Raw genomic sequence first — 19,319 nt, 5'->3', positions numbered from 1 at the left:
TAATTGCAATGGAAAGCCCCCTGACTTTTGAATTTTTTTCTAAAAGCTGTGATAGGCTCGCTCAAGATGGTTTCATTTTCATATTTAGGTTTCCTCTTTGGCATTTTCTTTGGTGCAATTGTTCATCTTTTTGATTTGTTCATTTCTCATTTATGTTTACTTTTTTGGTTCGGTTTAATTATTTTCAAATCATTGCATTTCAAGGAACTCCCAAGTAATTTTACCAAGTTGAAATGGACATTTCGCATTGAATTACTACTATCCTGATTTGAGAAAGACCCACCTGTATTAAGGTGGTTTGCAGAAACCTCCTTTACTAAAGTATGTAGGTCTATAGACTGACCCTATGATTACTTGCGCATGTCAGAGGAGATGTATATTTATTGCCTATTCTACACCAGGGAGACCTTTATACAGGATAGATTTTGTCCTTAATGTGCCATCTTGGAAAATGCAAACGTAGTCTTGAGATGTTCAAAGTTACAAGCACAATCGAATTGATAGACATACCCTGCCTTCAGGCCAACCTGAGTGCACCATGCAACCTGATTGTATTACAGTGATTTTAGGCATCGTATCCATGGAAGGCTTGCAACTTGAATGCAAGGACGATAAAATAATTGTCCAGGATTTGCAATCCAGTGATCTCTAGATGCCTCCACAGGTTGAATAACCTGCCAATACTCACTGCCTAGACTTTCTTACAAAGAATATCCACTTGATACAAGGCATGAGCTACAGAATTCCAGCTCAGCCAAGAGTCATGAGTTGGAAAATAAAGAAAACAAAATGGTGAATCATAAGATATTGTCTACTTGAGAGGCCTTAACAAAACAATTTAGCCCAAGGTCCTTTATCAATGAAAAGGATATTTAATAAGCTTTACAGGATATTCTTGGCTTCAGTTTCAGCTCAGAAAGGGTGGTGCTTGATTCATAATCTCAGGGATTTAAGGATATTATTCTTAACAAGACTTGACATCCCTTAAATTGATGCAGCTGGGCGGATCTCTGAGTGAACTGAGTCACAAACAGGCACCACCTGACTGGTCTCACATGAATGATGACCTTTACTTTTACATTACCTCACAATCAAAAGTACATTGTTATTTCAGTCTAGCTCAAATAAGAAAAATGCCTTTTGAATCTGGGCAGATCATTACACTGTAATTCTTTCTTTTTCAGGGAAATCTGACTTTTCTGTTCACCAACCAGAATCTGGGCTTCCAGACTTAGGGAATGAAAAGCCTTAAGAGGAACGATGGATTGAGGTTTACATTTGTTCTCCAGTTGGGGGTTTTGGTGTCTAGTTTGACTTGCTCTTGAGTCATCTGACATAATTCAACTCCACTCCAAAAATGAATATAAAGACATCAAGGATAGAACAAAACACAACAGTTTGATAACCATTAGCCATTGATTTATATTACTTCTATGCACTGAGATATAACTGTTAATGTAATTGCTGTAAATGAAACAATAACCTGCAACATATTTACTTGAATACCAACTCAGCTGTTGCATAGAAACAATTTAGCTTTGTTTTGTAATGTGCTGGTTCCATTCTCTAGGGTGTATTTTCAGAGTCTTCTCCATAGAAGTTTTCCTTTCATCAGTAATTGAGGCCTTACATATATATATACATCTGTACTGTCAATAGTATGAGTTGGCATGTTTACACATACATACACATATACACCTGTCTGTAATGTCATTGTATACCTAAGGGTCACTAAGTTTGTGGAGATTTTTGTGAAACTAATTTTTACCAAAAGAGGTTGATTTCCTCCTAAATTTCTCTATTTTGTTCTTCCTGAGAAACAGCTGCAGTGAAGGTGCAAGCATTATGTTGATGATGCCAGCACATGGATTCTGTGCTGTATATGCTGTGCTGATGTCTCAAATATGAAGAACACACAACTCAGATTCTCAGCAGATTTAACTTTTTTTCAAGGGAACCTGGATTTAGGTTTCATGGAACAATGTGCGTTCTTTGCTTCTGTTAAATAATTGAATTTTTATATTCTTCACAAACCATGATTCATGGAGTCACAACTCCATGACACAGGCATATTCCTCAAAGTTATTTCTACTCCGCCTGCGCTATTTCACCAGAAGTGCAACACAAAACCCTGTTAAACCACAAAAGCGGGGTTTCTGTCATACATCTGGTGAAGTAAAGCTAATGGAGTGGGAGCAGTTCAGACAATTTCTCACCCCAGGTTTTTATTAATTTTTATGGTCTGTGCTGCTGCTCAGTATTTTAGTCACCTAATTCTATTTTCCAATGATATCTTCATATATTTCTTCTTGGCAACAGTTTGAGATTAGACCAATCTGTTTGCAACCTTGGTGTCACATCTGACCCAGAGTTGAGCTTCCAACTACATATTCGCACCATCACTCAGATTGCATATTTCCAGTTCTGTAACATCACCTGTCTGGCTCCTGTCTCAGCTCATCTGCTGTTGTAGCCCTCATTCATGCCTTCGTTACCTCCATACTTGACTATTCCTATGCACACCTGTCTGGTCTCCCACATTCTACCCTCTGTAAACTTGACATCATCCAAAACATTTCTGCCCGTGTGTTAACTCATCCCATTCACCTAGAACCCCTGTACTCGCTGACCTACATTTGCTCCTGGGCAAGCAAGGTCATTTGATTTTAAATTTCTTATTCTTGCTTTCAATTCCCTCCATGACCTCACCCCTCCCTGACTCCATATAACCTCCTTTAGCCCCGTAACCTTCCAAGATATCAGCGCTCCAATTTTGGCCTATAAGGATCCCCAATTTTAATCACTCCACCATTGGTGACTTGTGCCTTCAGTTGCCTATGCCCAAAGTTTGGAATTCCCTCCCTACATCTCTCTGTGTTTCCACCTCGCTTTCCTCCTTTTAGAAACCCCTTAAAACCTACCTCTTTGACCAAGCTTTTGGTCATCTGACCTAATATCTCCTTTTGTGTTTGTGTCATTTTGTTTTAAAATGTTCCTGTGAAGTGCCTTGGGATATTATGTTAAAGGTGCTATATAAATATTAATTGTTGTTCTGCACAAAGGAATTTCAGATTTATTTCTTACATTTTTATTTAGTATGTAAGGTGCTGATATGAAAAATGTGGTATACTTAAGAATTCTAATTACTGTGTACTTTTGTGTTTGTCAGAAAGCACCTTGTATTTTATGAGATCATTGAGCAGCCTTATGAGAGGGTTTGTCATTTTTAGGAATCTTTGGATGTACTGAGGACAGCTGCTGTTTTTGTTTTTCTGACTAATTAGCTCAAAAATGCCATGACACGTATTTAGCAGTTATCTAAATTAATACAAATGCTTGTGAAGAGATGTGTAAGACTGGGAACTATCCAAATCCTGGTGCAAGTATTCAAATATTTGCATTTGATTTGGCTTTTGGAAGTTCGCAGAGAGATAAGTGGATACCATCATTTTTATGAACAGGATGTAGTCTTCAAGCCCATCAAGTCTGTCCCTTTTCCAAAGATTAACCTCACTCACTGGCCCAGATTTTCCTGTCAGCTGTGAAGCATCGGCATTCACCGCTGACTGCATTAAAAAAACTTACTATTCTTGTTTGTAGGCTGCAATGTGGCTCCAGTGGTGAATTCGTATCAGAGGCCGAGCAGTGAGGTATATTCTTAGTGAATCCATGCCCCCATTCTCGTCACTAAGTCATGCCCCTTGAAGTCTAGCAGTCAGCCATTGTTCAGGTTGGTACTTTATAATGGCCAGGATCTTTTTTTTTATTTGTTCGTGGGATGTGGGCATCGCTGGCTAAGCCAGCATTTATTTCTCATCCCCTAATTGCCTTTGAGAAGGTGATGGTGAGATGCCTTAGAACATAGAACAGTACAGCACAGTACAGGCCCTTCGGTCCACAATGTTGTGCCGAACCTTAACCTACTCTAAGATCAAAGGACATGCCCTCCAGTCCAGGCAGCATCTTGGTAAATCTCCTCTGCACCCTCTCTAAAGCTTCCACATCCTTCCTATAATGAGGTGACCAGAACTGAACACAATATTCCAAGTGTGGTCAAACCAGGGCCTTATAGAGCTGCAGCATAACCTCGCGGCTCTTAAACTCAATCCCCCTGTTAATGAAAGCCAACACACCATACGCCTTCTTAACAACCCTATCAACTTGGGTGGCAACTTTGAGCAATCTATAGACATGGACCCCAAGATCCCTCTGTTCCTCCACACTACCAAGAATCCTGTCTTTAAGCCTGTATTCTGCATTCAAATTCGACCTTCCAAAATGAATCACTTCACACTTTTCCAGGTTGAACTCCATCTGCCACTTCTCAGCCCAGCTCTGCATCCTGTCACTGTCCCGTTGCAACCTACAACAGCCCTCCACACTATCCACAACTCCAGCAACCTTTGTGTCATCGGCAAACTTACTAACCCAGCCTTCCACTTCCTCATCCAAGTCATTTATAAAAATCACAAAGAGCAGAGGTCCCAGAACAGATCCCTGCGGAACACCACTGGTCATCTAGCTCCAGGCTGAATACTTTCCATCTACTACCACCCTCTGTCTTCTATGGGCTAGCCAATTCTGTATCCAGACAGCCAGCTTCCCCTGTATCCCATGCCTCCTCACTTTCTGAATGAGCCTACCATGGGGAACCTTATCAAACGCCTTGCTAAAATCCATATACACCACATCCACTGCTCTTCCTTCATCAATGTGTTTTGTCACATTGAACCACAGCAGTCCATGTGGGGTAGGTACACCAATAGTGCTGTTGGGAAGGGAGTGTCAGGATTATGACCCCATGACAGTGAAGGAACGGCGATATAGTTCCAAGTCAGGATGGTGTGTTGCTTGGAGGGGATCTTGCTGGTGGTGGTGTTCCCTTGCATCTGCTGTCCTTTTTCATACAGGTGGTGAGGTCGTGAGTTTGGAAGGTGCTGTTGAAGCAACCGTGCTGAATTGCTGCAGTGCAACTTGTAGATGGTACACTTTGCTGCCACTGTGCATCAGTGGTGAAGGGAGTGAATGTTGAAGATGGTGGATGGGCTGCCAATCAAGTGGGTTGCTTTGTCCTGGCCAGTGTCGAGCTTCTTGAGTGTTGTTGGAGCTGCACATATGCAGGCAAGTGGAGAGTATTTACACTCCTGACTTGTGCCTTGTAGCTGGTGGACAGGCTTTGGGGAGACGGGAGGTGAATTACTCACTGCAAGATTCCCAGCCTGTGATCTGCTCTTGTAACCACAGCATTGGCTGGTCCAGTTCAGTTTCCGCTCAATGGTAAGCCCCAAGATCTTAGTGAGAGATTCAGTGATGGTAATGCCATTGAACATCAAGGAGAGATGGTTAGATTCTCTCTTGCCTAGTACTTGTGTGACACGAATGTTACTTGCCACTTATCAGCCTAAACCTGGATGTTGTCCAGGGTCTTGCTGCATTTGGACATGGGTTGCTTCAGTAACTGTGGATTCACAAATGGTGCTGAACATTATGCCATCATCAAAACATCCCCACTTCTGAGTTATGATGAAGGGAAGGTCATTGATGAAGCAGCTGAAGATGGTTGGGCCTAGGACACTACCCTGAGGAACTTCTGCAGTGATGTCCCGGGACTTTGTGGTTGTTCGAGGTCAATCATCTATCACCTTCCTTTGCACTAGGTATGACTCCAACCAGCGGAGAGTTTTCATATTGACTCCAGTTTTGCTCGGGCCCCTTGATGCCATACTCAGTCAAATGCTGCCTTGATGTTAAGGGCAATCACTCTCACCTCATCTCTGGAGTTCAGTTCTTTTGTCCACGTTTGGACCAAGGATGTAATGAGGTCAGGAGCTGTGTGGCCCTGGTGGAACCTAAACTGAGCATCACTGAGCAGGTTATTGCTAAGTGCCACTTGATTGCAATGTCAACGACACTTTCCATCACTTTGCTGATGATCGAGAGTAGACTGATGTGGCAGTAATTGGCCAGGTTGGATTTGTTCTGCTTTTTGTGTACCGGACATACCCAGGCAATTTTTCACATTGCCAGGTCGGTGTTGCAGCTGTACAGGAACAGCTTGGTGAGGGGCGTGGCTAGTTCCGGAGCAGTGGTCTTGAATTAAGGGTCTCTTCCCGCCACTGCTGTATTTTATCAGCAGCGGGTGGGTTCTCTGCCACATGATGGCCTCCTTGTAGTTTCGGTGGGGGGGACTCCCAATCGGGTACTCTGTGGCCCATGGAGGTGCCACCCCTGCAGCAACGGCTGCCCAGTCATCACCAACCAATCCTACCAACCCCCCCAACACAATCACCACAGCCTGCCTGACTAGCCCCTGACCCCACTCACCTTTTTCCAAGAGCAACGTCCATTACTGCGTCTCTCGGCTGGGTGCCATCCAGCACTGGCCACCGTTTCCAGTGACACTGCTGGGACTGAAGAGCTGATGGCCCTCCAATTTGCTGCCAGCTCTTCGAGGTGGGTTCTCATTTCTTACCCTGACCACAGCAAATTTGCTGCACGATGGGCCTAAAATCCAGCTGGGGTCCTCCAAATGGCCAAGGTGGAGTTGCCCCGGCTTTCCAGCCCATTGTCAGGCCCACTCTGCCCCGACAAAATCCTGCCATATATTTCAATAATCCAGTCCATATCAAATATCAATTATGAGCAGCTCGAAGCATAAACCACTGATAACAGGCAAATGAAACTCCTGAAAGCTTTTTGAAAACTGGAGATGGGATGTCTCAAGGGAGTTGTGGAACTGATCTGGGGGAAGAGCAAAGAATGAGATAAGGGAAGATGATGTAAAAGTCTGGTGGATCAAAGACAGAAGGCATGTGAGGGATTTAGAATCTCCTAGAAGGTGGATAATGTAAAGGCAGTATTTTACACCATAGTTTAGACAAAGAACTCGACGTACGATTGGACATTTTGAATTTTGGGGAACTTTTATAGGTCAATAAAGTCCTGTCAATATAACACCCTGGCCCACCCCAGAAAAGAGAATAAAAGATGTTGTAAAAAGACATTCGGGGCTGCAGTCAGGAGGGGCAACTTGATTGGCTGCCAGTTAAGAGCCATGTCGAGTCACTGCTGAACCGACAACTGATGTTGATATGTATAAGGTTTTTTGCTTGCAGTCACTTGAGCTTAAAGTAAAGGCTTGGATCTGTGCTTGCTTATATGTAATCTGGGTTTACTGTGTGACAGTACTGTCGGACGCTTACTTGTAATCTCTCACTAATCTCTATGTAAAAGGAACTTATTACAAAAATCTTTGTCTCGAATTGTTTGTTCCATGTGTCCAAACTCAGTAAGCTGCTCGACGAAGGAAAAGTCTTACAACTATTGATGTTGGTGCCTTCAGCTGCCTGGCCCTAAGATCTGGAATTCCCTGTGCAAACCTCTCTGCATTTCTCCCACACTTTCCTCCTTTAAGCCCCTCCTTTAAAACCTACCCCTGTGACCAAACTTTTGGTCATGTGACCTAATATCTCCTTATGTGGTTTAGTGTCATTGGAGGCAGTGGCATAGTGGTAATGTCACTGGACTAGTAATCCAGAAGCCCAGGCTCTGGGCAAATGGGTTTGAATCCCAGCATGGCAGGTAGTGAAATGTGAATTCATTTCATAAATTTGGAATTAAAGTAGTCTGATGGTGAAAACATTGTCAATTATTGTAAAAACCCATCTGGTTCACTCATGTCTTTAGGGAAGGAAATCTACTGGCATGTGACTCCAGTCCCACAACAATGTGGTTGACTCTTAAATGCCCTCTGAAATGGCCTAGCAAGCCACTGGGGCAATTAGGAATAGGCAATAAATGCTGGCCGCGCCAGTGATGCCCACATTCCATGAATGAATTTTTTAAAAAAAGTTGTGAAATGCCTAGGGATGTTTTTGACGTTCAAGACATCATAGAGTTATACAGTACAGAAACAGGCCCTTCGGCCCATCGTGTCTGTGCCAGCCATCAAGCACCTAACTATTCTAATCCCAATTTCCAGCACTTGGCCCGTAGCCTTGTATGCTATGGCGTTTCAAATGCTCATCTAAATACTTCTTACAAGTTGTGAGGGTTCCTGCCTCTACCACCTCTTCAGTCATGACATTACAAGGGCCGGAACTTTACATCTGGCAGGAGGTCCCGCCCACCGGCCAAAAGTTGGGGGTGAGCCCGCCTCCGGGCCTAGGAGCCACGCTATGAGTTTACGTGGCCCAGGCTGTTAATTAGCCTCGGACTGCCACTGCTCAGAGGAAGTCCTGCCTCCAAGAGCTGCCACCCAATCAGCTGACTTGAACCTCTTCAGTCCGAGCAACGTCACTGGAAGCGGTGGCCATTGCTGGGACTGCACACAGTGAGTGGTGTAGCAATGGAGGAGGCCCTGGAATACAGGGGACATTCAGGCAGGCCCCAGCAAGCCAAGTGGTGGGCAGGGGCGGTTAGTTGAGCTGAAGGGAAATGTGCTGCATTGGGGGTGGTTAAGAACAAAGAACAAAGAACAAAGATAATTACAGCACAGGAACAGGCCCTTCGGCCCTCCAAGCCTGCGCCGATCCAGATCCTCTCTCTAAACATGTCGCCTATTTTCTAAGGTTCTGTATCTCTTTTCTTCCTGCCCATTCATGTATCTGTCTAGATACATCTTAAAAGACTCCATCGTGCCCGCATCTACCACCTCCGCTGGCAATGCGTTCCAGGTGCCCACCACCCTCTGCGTAAAGAACTTTCCACGCATATCCCCCCTAAACTTTTCCCCTTTCACTTTGAACTCGTGTCCTCTAGTAATTGAAACACCCACTCTGGGAAAAAGCCTCTTGCTATCCACCCTGTCTATACCTCTCATGATTTTGTACACCTCAATCAGGTCCCCCCTCAACCTCCGTCTTTCTAATGAAAATAATCCTAATCTGCTCAACCTCTCTTCATAGCTAGCGCCCTCCATACCAGGCAACATCCTGGTGAACCTCCTCTGCACCCTCTCCAAAGCATCCACATCCTTTTGATAATGTGGCGACCAGAACTGTACGCAGTATTCCAAATGTGGCCGAACCAAAGTCCTATACAACTGTAACATGACCTGCCAACTCTTGTACTCAATGCCCCGTCCGATGAAGGAAAGCATGCCGTATGCCTTCTTGACCACTCTATTTACCTGCGTTGCCACCTTCAGGGAACAGTGGACCTGAACACCCAAATCTCTCTGGACATCAATTTTCCCCAGGACTTTTCCATTTACTGTATAGTTCACTCTTGAATTGGATCTTCCAAAATGCATCACCTCGCATTTGCCCTGATTGAACTCCATCTGCCATTTCTCTGCCCAACTCTCCAATCTATCTATATTCTGCTGTATTCTCTGACAGTCCCCTTCACTATCTGCTACTCCACCAATCTTAGTGTCTGCAAATTTGCTAATCAGTCCACCTATACTTTCCTCCAAATCATTAATGTATATCACAAACAACAGTGGTCCCAGCACGGATCCCTGTGGAACACCACTGGTCACACGTCTCCATTTTGAGAAACTCCCTTCTACTGCTACTCTCTGTCTCCTGTTGCTCAGCCAGTTCTTTATCCATCTAGCTAGTACACCTTGGACCCCAAGCGCCTTCACTTTCTCCATCAGCCTGCCATAGGGAACCTTATCAAACGCCTTACTGAAGTCCATGTATATGACATCGACAGCCCTTCCGTCATCAATCAACTTTGTCACTTCCTCAAAGAATTCTATTAAGTTGGTAAGACATGACCTTCCCTGCACAAAACCATGTTGCCTATCACTGATGAGCCCATTTTCTTCCAAATGGGAATAGATCCTATCCCTCAGTATCTTCTCCAGCAGCTTCCCTACCACTGACGTCAGGCTCACCGGTCTATAATTACCTGGATTATCCCTGCTACCCTTCTTAAACAAGGGGACAACATTAGCAATTCTCCAGTTGTTGCCATGGGGACCCCTCTATGGGGCGCAGTGTGCCTGATCGGGAGGGCCCCCCCTTAGCCTGCAGGCATGCTGCCCGAGCTCGCAAGGAGGCCTGCAGGGTTTACTGGGTGGCCTGCTGAGGTCCTGAGCTGCCCAACCGCTGCTGATAATATACCACTTAATTAGTCACTTAAGGGCCTTAATTGGCCTGGGGCCAATTGTCACTGCCGTTGCCACTCGATAAATTGCAGTGGAAGTGGGAAGGCAATGGGAACGGCACCCCCCACCCCCCTCCAACTTCCCACTCACGATGACACCACCCCACTGCCTCCATCCCGCTCCTGCAGGGGGTGTAAAATTCCGGCCAAGTTGTTGTTGTGTTGGACAATCTTTGGTGCACATTACTCCAAACGCCAACTGGTCTCGAAATCATTTAATCAAAGCAACTTGTTCTAGTTCTTTGTTTTCATGTGTTCTAGTGATGTTCCAGACCAATAACAATTTTTACCGAATTTCTCCCAATGTAGCTGGGCATTTAGTCATCTACTTTCTTTTCCTCACTTCCTGCTGTTTTGACACTAGAAATAGAACCTGAACAGTCTTTATAAAAAAGTCTCTGATCATAAATACAATTGTTGACTATGCCTTCAACTTGTCACAACAATATTGCACCTCCTCAGAATAGAATTTAAAAGATAGTCCGGTGACATTTTCTTCAACTTTTACTGATTTTTGAGTTAAAGTCAAAATTTAAAATTTGGACAAGAACCTTCTCTTTTCATTTAATCAAGATCAGAAGATTACTCATTAATTTTAACTCATACAGTGGCCTGGATTTTAAGGTAGAAATGACAGTGGGATTATCAACGCTTGCCCTAATTAAAGAGTAAATCAGACACCATTTCCGCGGATGGTGCATGCGCAGTTAAACGTGGAAATCAGGCGGTTGTTGCTTGTATTGCCATCCTCATCTAGAAGCTTCGCTCTAGCAACATCTCACCGAGAGACTTGTTATCCAAATAGCTGGGACAGCATGAAGTTGCTGTGCTTACACAAGCTTCAGTGCTCCATTGGTTCTTGCTACCACTGGCTGGGTCGCCGTGTGCACGTGGTTGTACATTTCTTCTGCTGCAGTGAGGGAGACGCAAATGGTGGCGTCAGCCACGGCTTCATGGGATGGGCCTTGGCCCCGAGGATTATTCACTGGAATGTCGTCTTCTATTTCCAGGATTTTCTGCATGTATTTCAGCCTTTGTTGTACTTGAGCTCTACGAGTGCTCAGTGCTGCCACCTGGTGACAAACAGCTTCCGCAGAGGCAGTTTGGTTGGCAGAACCTTCAAGGAGTCAAACTAAGCAAAGGAGAATGGTCACAAAGTTTCCAGGAATGCAGTGTGTAATTGGTACCTTTTTTTACTACATGAATTGAAACAGTTTAATTTAGCCAGTTACATAGTCTAATTTCAAAGCAAAATACTGCGGATTCTGGAAATCTGAAATAAAAACAGTGCTGGAAATACTCAACAGGTCTGGAAGCATCTGTGGGGAGAGAAACTGAGTTAACGTTTCAGGTCTGTGACCTTTCATCATTACATAGTCGTATCCGTCACTTTACATTGAATATTGCTGTTTTGTTACTTTAAGATTAAACCTCCATAAACCTGTGATGTTAAAATGCTGAAAAAGAATTGTGCTTTGTGAAACTGAAACCAGCTCATGCTGAGCTTTATAATTTGGAACCCAATTTATTCTGTTAAGTTGAACAAAATCTTAAAACACAGACACCTTAGGGTGCATTGTTCAAATGCTCTTCCCAGCCAGATTCTCGTTATCAACTGATCAGCTATTTGGATAGAGAAATCAGCAAAACCTTTATCCTTTAAGTTCTTCGAATGGCTAAAAGGAGGCACATGATATCGGAGCATCTCACCCTGATCTAAATTGACTCATGGTCTGACCATACCTTGATTTTAAAATTCTCATCCTTGTTTTCAAATCTCTCCATGACCTCTTCCCTCCCTATTTCTGTAGTCACCTGCATTGCTACAAAAGTCTGAGATATCTATGCTCCTCCACTTCTCGCCTCTTCAGCATCCCTAATTTTAATTTCTCCTCCATTAGTGGCCATGCCTTCAGCTACTGAGGCCCTAAGCTTTGAAATTCCTTCCCTGTACCTCTCCTCCCTATACCTCACTTTCCTCCTTTAAGATGGTCCTTAAAACCTACCTCTTTAATCTTTTGGTCTTCCGCCTTAATGTCTCCTTATCCAACTTAGTGACAAATTGTGTTTGATAATGTTCCTGTCAAGTGCCTTGGGATGTTTTACGATGTTAAAGGCACTATATAATTGTCAGTTGTTGTTATTTACAAATGTCTCCTAATGTAAACTGAACATTTTTTATCTCTTGAATATCCAACCTTTGATATTGAAAAAGGAACTTTCAAATCCAATCTAAACAACAACAACTGATAATTATATAGCGCCTTTAACAGAGTGAAACATCCCTAGGCACTTTACAGGAGCATTACAAAAGAAAATTTGAGACCGAGCCACATAAGGAGATATTCGTTCAGATGATCAAAAACTTGGTCAAAGAGGTAGGTTTTAAGGAGCATCTTAAAAGAGGAAAGTGAGGTAAAGAGATGGAGAGGTGTAGAGAGGGAATTCCAAAGCTTAGGGCCTCGGCAGCTGAAGACACGGACACCAATGGTGGAGTGATTAAAATTTGGGATGCTTAAGATGCCAGAAGTAGATGAGTGCAGGTGTCTCATAAGAACATAAGAAATTGGAGTAGGCCATTCGGCCCCTCAAACCTGCCCCGCCATTCAATAAGATCATGGCTGATCTGCCCCAGACCTCAACTCCTCTTTCGTGCCAGCTGCTCATTGCCCTCAACTGCCCGAATTCAAATTTCACCTTCTGCCATGGTGGGATACAAACCCATGTCCCCAGGGCAATACCCTGGGTCTCTGGGTTACTAGTTCAGTGGTTATGCCACCGCCTCCCCACCGTCTCAGAGAGCTGTGGGGCTGGAGGAGATTACAGAGAAAGGAAGGGCTGAGGGATTTGGTTTAAAATCAAGAAGCTGCTTGTCTGAGAAGTCAGTGTAAGTCAGTGAGCACAGGGGTGATAGGTGAATGGAACTTGTGCTAGTTAGGACACAGGCAGCAGAGTTTGGGTGATTTCAAGTTTACGGAGGGTAGAATGTGGGAAACCAGCCTAGAGTTGGAATAGTTAAGAGATAACAAAGGCATGAATGGCTCGTTCAACAGCAGATCAGCTGAAACAAGGGCGAAGTGGGGCAATATTACAGAGGTGGAAATGGGGATCTTAGTGATGGCACAAATATGTGGTTGGAAGCTCATCTCCAGGTCACATATGATACCAAGGTTGCGAACAGTCTGGTCTAATCTTAGACTGTTGCCAGGGAGAGGGAGTCAGTAGCTAGGGAATGGATTTTGGAGCGAGGATCGAAAACAATGGCTTCAGTTTTCCCAATATTTAATTGGTGAACATTTCTGCTGATCCAGTACTGGATGTCAGATAAGCAGTCTGATTATTTAGCAACAGTGGGGGAGTCAAGAGATGTGGTGGTGAGGTACATGTGAAAACTAATGCTGTGGTTTTGGGCGATGTCACTGAGGGGCAGCATGTAAATCAGAAAAAGGAGGGGCCATTGGGGGACAGCAAAGGTAATGGTGCGGGAGCAGTAAGAGAAGCCGTTGAAAATGATTGTCTGGCTACTATTAGATAAGAGTGGAACCAGGTGAGAGCAGTCCAACCAAGCTGGACGACAGTGAGAAGGCATTGCAAGAGGATGGTGTGGTCAACCATGTCAGTGGCTGCAGACTGGTCAAGAAGGACAAGGAGGGAAAGTTTACTTTTGTCACAGTCACATAGGATATCATTTGTGACTTTGATCAGAGCTGTGCCAGTACAATGGCAGGAACAGAAACCTGATTGGAGGGATCAGCATGGAGTTCTGGGAAAGATGGGCATGGATTTGGGAGGCGACAACACGTTCAAAGACTTTGCAGAGGAAAGGGAGGTTGGAGATTGGATGGTAGTTTGCAAGGTCAGTGATGTCAAGGATTTTTTTGAGGAGGGGGTGATGATGGCAGATTTAAAGGAGAGAGGGACAACATCTGGAGAGAGAACCATTAACAATGTCGGCTAACATGGGGACCAGAGGAAGTTGGGTGGTCAGCAGTTTAGTGGGAATAGGGTCGCGGGAGCAGGAAGTGTGTCTGATGGACAAGATGGGCTTAGAGAGGCCATGAGGGGAGATAGGAGAGAAACTAGTGTTACAACCAGATGAGAAAGAGGTCTAGGATTCCCTTTCAGCTTCACCTGGTCTTACTGTAACAGGGTTTTAGTTGTAAACACACTTTTTAACTCCCACTTGGTGAATCCTTGTTCACCGCTTTCCAATTATAAGGCAAAGAAACCAGCACCAACAGGCTTTCTTAGGTTTAAAGAAGAAAAGTTGAAATTTACTAAACTTAAACTCTAATTCGGTTAACGTTTAAGGATACACAACACGTCCACTCTAGCATGCACATGCAATACACACATGCAAATAGAGACAGAAAAGAGCAGATGAAAAATAAAATGGAAAAGTTTGAGGCAATATCTGAAAAGTTTTTGTTACGGTTCTTCAAGCTCACTTTCGAGTTCTTGATTGTAGGTAAATCTTGCTTTTCATTGGGGCCCAGTATTCTTCTTCAACCTTGTTCGCTGTAGGTTTCTCTCCTGGGGTTCATGTGTCTTCAGTGGATACAGAGGTTTGTGAGAAAGAGATGGGAGCAGACAGGAGAGAAAATCTCAGTCTCGGAGCAAACAGACACTCTCAGTTCAAACTGTTAGTACAATTCAGAAAAACTCAGGTTGCCAAGCAGGTTAGTCATGTTACTAACTGGTCTGATGACGTCTTGGATTGTATCACCTTGGCAGTCTCTGGAATGCTCCTCTTACACACAATACCTGGTAATCAAGGTCCATTGTGGGTTGAATGTGTCAGGGAATGGTCCTTTGTCCTTCCAGTCACTGTCTGATAATATGCAAATGTCTTTTCCAGCCACGGTTGATCTGTTTAACAAGTCCTTTCTTCACTCCAGTAACAGTTTAAAATCAATGCTAATGACAAAAGTAATGTGCCTCATTCTTGGCAGGTGGGGGCCTAGCATGACACTAGTGAAAGATGTGAGTTCAGGGCTGAGGTAGGGAAGAGCTTTATTGGAAGTTTGGTGATGTGGGCCAGTGGAAGGGAGGGGCATGGAAGAAGCTGCTGATTGGATGGTCTCAATTTTGGTGACAAAGAAGTCCATGAGCTCCTCGCACTTATTGTTGATGAGAGTGAAAGGGACAGGGGAGAGGGGTTTAAGAGGACAGTTTGCAATCGAGAAAAGCTGCGGGTTATCTTGCATTCCAGCATGATCCTGGAATAATAAGCAGTTTTAGCAGATGAAAGCAGCACCCAATAGTGTTTTATGTGGTTCAGCATGAATAAGAAGTCATTCCATAGAACCATAGAAAAGTTACGGAACAGAAGGAGGCCATTCAGCCCATCATGTCTGCGCCGGTCAAGAAAACTAGCCGCCCAATCTCATCCCATTTTCCAGCACCTGGTCCATAGCCTTGCAGAATACAGCACTTCAGGTAGATGTCCAGGTACCTTTTAAGTGAGTTGAGGGTTTCTGCCTCTACCATCGATCTGGGCAGTGAATTCCAGACACCTACCACCCTCTGGGTGAAAAGCTTTTCCTCATGTCCCCTCTAATCCTTCTACCAATCAGTTTAAATCTGTGCCTCTTGGTAATTGACCTCTCTGCTAGGGGAAACAGGTCCTTCCTGTCTACTCTAGGCCCCTCATAATTTTGTACACCTCAATTAAGTCACCCCTCAGCCTCCTCTATTCTAAGGAAAACAACCCTAGCCGATCCAATCTTTCCTCATAGTTGCAACTTTCAAGCCCTGGCAACATTCTAGTAAATCTCCTCTGTACTCTCCAGAGCAATTATGTCCTTTCTGTAATGTGATCAGAACTGTACGCAATACTCCAGCTGTGGCCTAAGCAGCATTTTATACAGTTCCAGCATTACATCTCTGCTTTTTTATTCTATTAGCTCGGCCAATAAAGTTCTGAGTACAGATGGGAGAGAGGGTTCCTCTGGAGAGTGCGGCGGGAATCATGACCACAGCATTGTGGGTGGCTCAGCTGTGCAGGGAGGGAGGAGAAAAGCCAGAAGAGCAATCGTGGTAGGGAATTCCATAGTTAGGGGAACAGATAGGTGTTTCTGCGGTCGCAGACGTAATTCCAGGATGGTATGTTGCCTCCCTGGTGCAAGGGTCATGGATATCATAGAGCGGCTACAGAGCATTCTGGAGGGCGCGTTTAGGGAGTTAGGAAAGAGATTAGCAAGCAGGACCTCAAAGGTAGTAATCTCTGCATTACTCCCAAGGCTAGTGCGTACAGAAATCGGAGAGTACACCAGATGAATGCATGGCTGGAGAGATGGTGCAGGAGGGAGTGCTTCAGATTTCGGGGGCATTGGGACCAGTTCTGGGGAAAGTGAGACCTGTACAAGTCGGACGGTCTACACCTGAACAGGACTCGGACAAATATCCTTGCAGGAAGGTTTGCTCATGCTATTGGGGATGGTTTAAACTAGATTGGCAGGGGGATGGGAACCTGAGGGCAGTTTCAGATAGGACAAATTCAGAGCAGAGAACGGGAGGCAGAAAATTAGCGAGCGACTCCGAAAGACAGAAGAAGCAAAGGTTAAAAAGTGTGCAGCACAAGAATTTGGCAGTGTTAAAAATATTTATTTAAATACAAGGAGTATAGCAAATAAAGTTGATGAGCTGAGGGCACAGATAGACACATGGTAGCATGATATCACTGCTATAAGGGAAACTTGACATAACGAGGGGCAAAAATGGCAGCTCAACATCCCTGGATATCGAGTTTTCAGGCAGGCAGGATAGAGAGGATGCTAAAAAAGGAGGGGGTGTAGCTTTATTGGTGAAAAAATCAATTACAACTGTGAGGCGGGATGATATGCTAAATGAATCATCAAATGAGGCCATGTGGGTTGAGCCCAGAAATAAAAAAGAGGCAGCCACACTACTAGGAGTGTACCATAGAGCCCCAAATAGTGAGAGGGAGATAGAAGAACAAATATGTAGGCAAATTTCTGAGTGCAAAAGCAATAGAATCATAGAAAGTTTACGACACGGAAAGAGGCCACTTGGCCCATCGTGTCTGTGCCAGCCGAAAAACGGTCCACCCATTCTCATCCCACCTTCCAGCATTTGGTCCGTAGCTCTGCTGATTACGGCACTTGAGGTGCATATCCAGACTCCTTTTGAATGAGTTGAGGGTTACTGTCTCAACTATCCTTTCAGCAGTGAATTCCAGACCCCCACCACCCTTTGGGTGAAAACATTTTTCCTCAGCTCCCCTCTAATCTTTCTACCTATCACCTTAAATCTATACTCCCTCATCACTGACCTCTCTGCTAAGGTAAATAGCCCCTTCACATCCATTCTATCCAAGCCCCTCACAATTTTGTAAACTTCAATCAGATCTCCACTCAGCCTTCTCTGTTAATAGGAGAACAACCCCAGCCTATCCAATCTTTCCTCATAGCTGCTTTTTTTCTGTCCCAGCAACATTCTCATAAATCTCCTCTGTACACTCTCTAGTGCAATTACATCCTTTCTGTAATGAGGTGACCAGAACTGCACACAGTACTTGACAAAGTAGACAGAGAGAGGATGTTTCCTCTTGTGGGGCTATCTAGAACGAGAGGTCATAGTTTTAGGATAAGGCATAGCAGATTTAAAACAGAGATGAGGAGAAATTACCTCTCTCAAAGCGTCTTGAATCTGTGGAATTCACTACCCCAGAGTGCGGTGAATGCCGGGACATTGCGTAAATTTAAGGTGGAGATAGACAGATTTTTAATTAGAAATGGGTTGACGGGTTATGGAGAATGGGCAGGAAAGTGGAGTTGAGGCCAAGATGAGATCAGCCATGATTGTATTGAATGGCGGAGCAGGCTCAAGGGGCTGAATTGCCTACTCCCGCTCCTGGTTCTTATGTTGTGTTCAAGTTGTGGCCTAACCAATGAGTTATACATTTCCAGCATAATCTCCCTGCTCTTATATTCTATACCTCGGCTAATAAGGAAAAGATTCCATATGCCTTCTTAACCACCTTATCGACCTGTCTTGCTACCTTCAGAGATCTGTGGACATTCACTCTAAGGTCCCTCACTACCTCTACACTTCTCAGTTTTTTCCCAGTTAATCATACTCCTTTGCCTTGTATGACCTCCCGAAATGCATCACCTCACACTTCTCTGGGTTGAATTCCATTTGCCACTTTTCTGCCCATCTGATCAGACCATCAATATCTTCCTGCAGCCTACAGTTATCCTCCTTGCTATCTACCATACGGCCAATCTTTATGTTTGCAAACTTCTTAATCATGCCTCCTACATTTATATCCAAATCGTGCATATATACCACAAAAAGCAGGGGACCCAGTACTGAGTCCTGCGGAACGCCACTGGAAACAGCCCTCCAGTTGCAAAAACATCCGCCAACAATTACCGTTTGTTTCCTGCCACTGAGCCAATTTTGTATCCACTTTGCTACATTTCCCTGGATCCCGTGGGATTTTATTTTAAACTAGTCTGCCATGTGGGACCTTGTCAAAAGCCTATCTAAAATCCATGTGGACCACATCAACTGCACTACCCTCATAGGAGAATAGTTGTGGATTTCAACGACCCTAATATCAACTGGGATACAAACAGTGTGAAGGGCACAGAGGGCACAAAATTCTTGAACTGCATTCAAGAGAACGTTTGTATCCAGCATGTAACAAGCCCAACGAGTGGGCGTGCAATTCAAGATTTAGTCTCAGAAAATGAAGCTGGGAAAGTAGCAGTGGGTGACCATTTTGGAGATAGCGACCATAATATAGATTTAGCATTATTATGCGGAGGTGGTGACGTAGTGGTATTATCAGAGCACTAGTAACCCAGAGACCCAGGGTATTGATCTGGGGACATGGGTTTGAATCCCACCACAGCAAGAAGGTGGAATTTGAATTTAATTAATAAATCTGGAATTAAAAGCTTGTCTAATGATGGCCATGAAACCATTGTCGATTGTTGTAAAAACCCATCTGGTTCACTAATGTCCTTCAGGGAAGAAAATCTGCTGTCTTTACCTGGTCTGGCCTACATGTGACTCCAGACCCACAGCAATGTGGTTAACTCTTACATGCCCTCTGAAATGGCCTAGCAAGCCACTCAGTTGTAACTAATCGCTACGAAGTCAATAAAAAGGAATGAAACCGGACGGACCACACGGCATCGACCTAGGCACCGGAAACGACAACGGGA

At 44.3% G+C, this 19,319-nt stretch overlaps 1 protein-coding gene across 1 annotated transcript in view; it reads left to right on the top strand.

Annotated features, from left to right (window-relative positions):
- The window catches only part of LOC137369080 (arrestin domain-containing protein 3-like), a 67,206-nt gene extending 59,957 nt beyond the window's left edge, over positions 1-7,249 (top strand). Inside the window, exon 7 of the mRNA XM_068029675.1 lies at positions 1,185-7,249. The gene's annotated coding sequence lies outside the window, so the exon portion shown is untranslated. The remainder of the gene's footprint in view (positions 1-1,184) is intronic.
- The last annotated feature ends 12,070 nt before the right edge of the window (positions 7,250-19,319 follow it).

Source organism: Heterodontus francisci, chromosome 4, assembly GCF_036365525.1.
Source record: "Heterodontus francisci isolate sHetFra1 chromosome 4, sHetFra1.hap1, whole genome shotgun sequence".
Taxonomy (NCBI): domain Eukaryota; kingdom Metazoa; phylum Chordata; class Chondrichthyes; order Heterodontiformes; family Heterodontidae; genus Heterodontus; species Heterodontus francisci.
The sequence above is the reverse complement of the archived record's forward strand: the minus strand, read 5'-3'. Positions and strand labels throughout refer to the sequence as shown.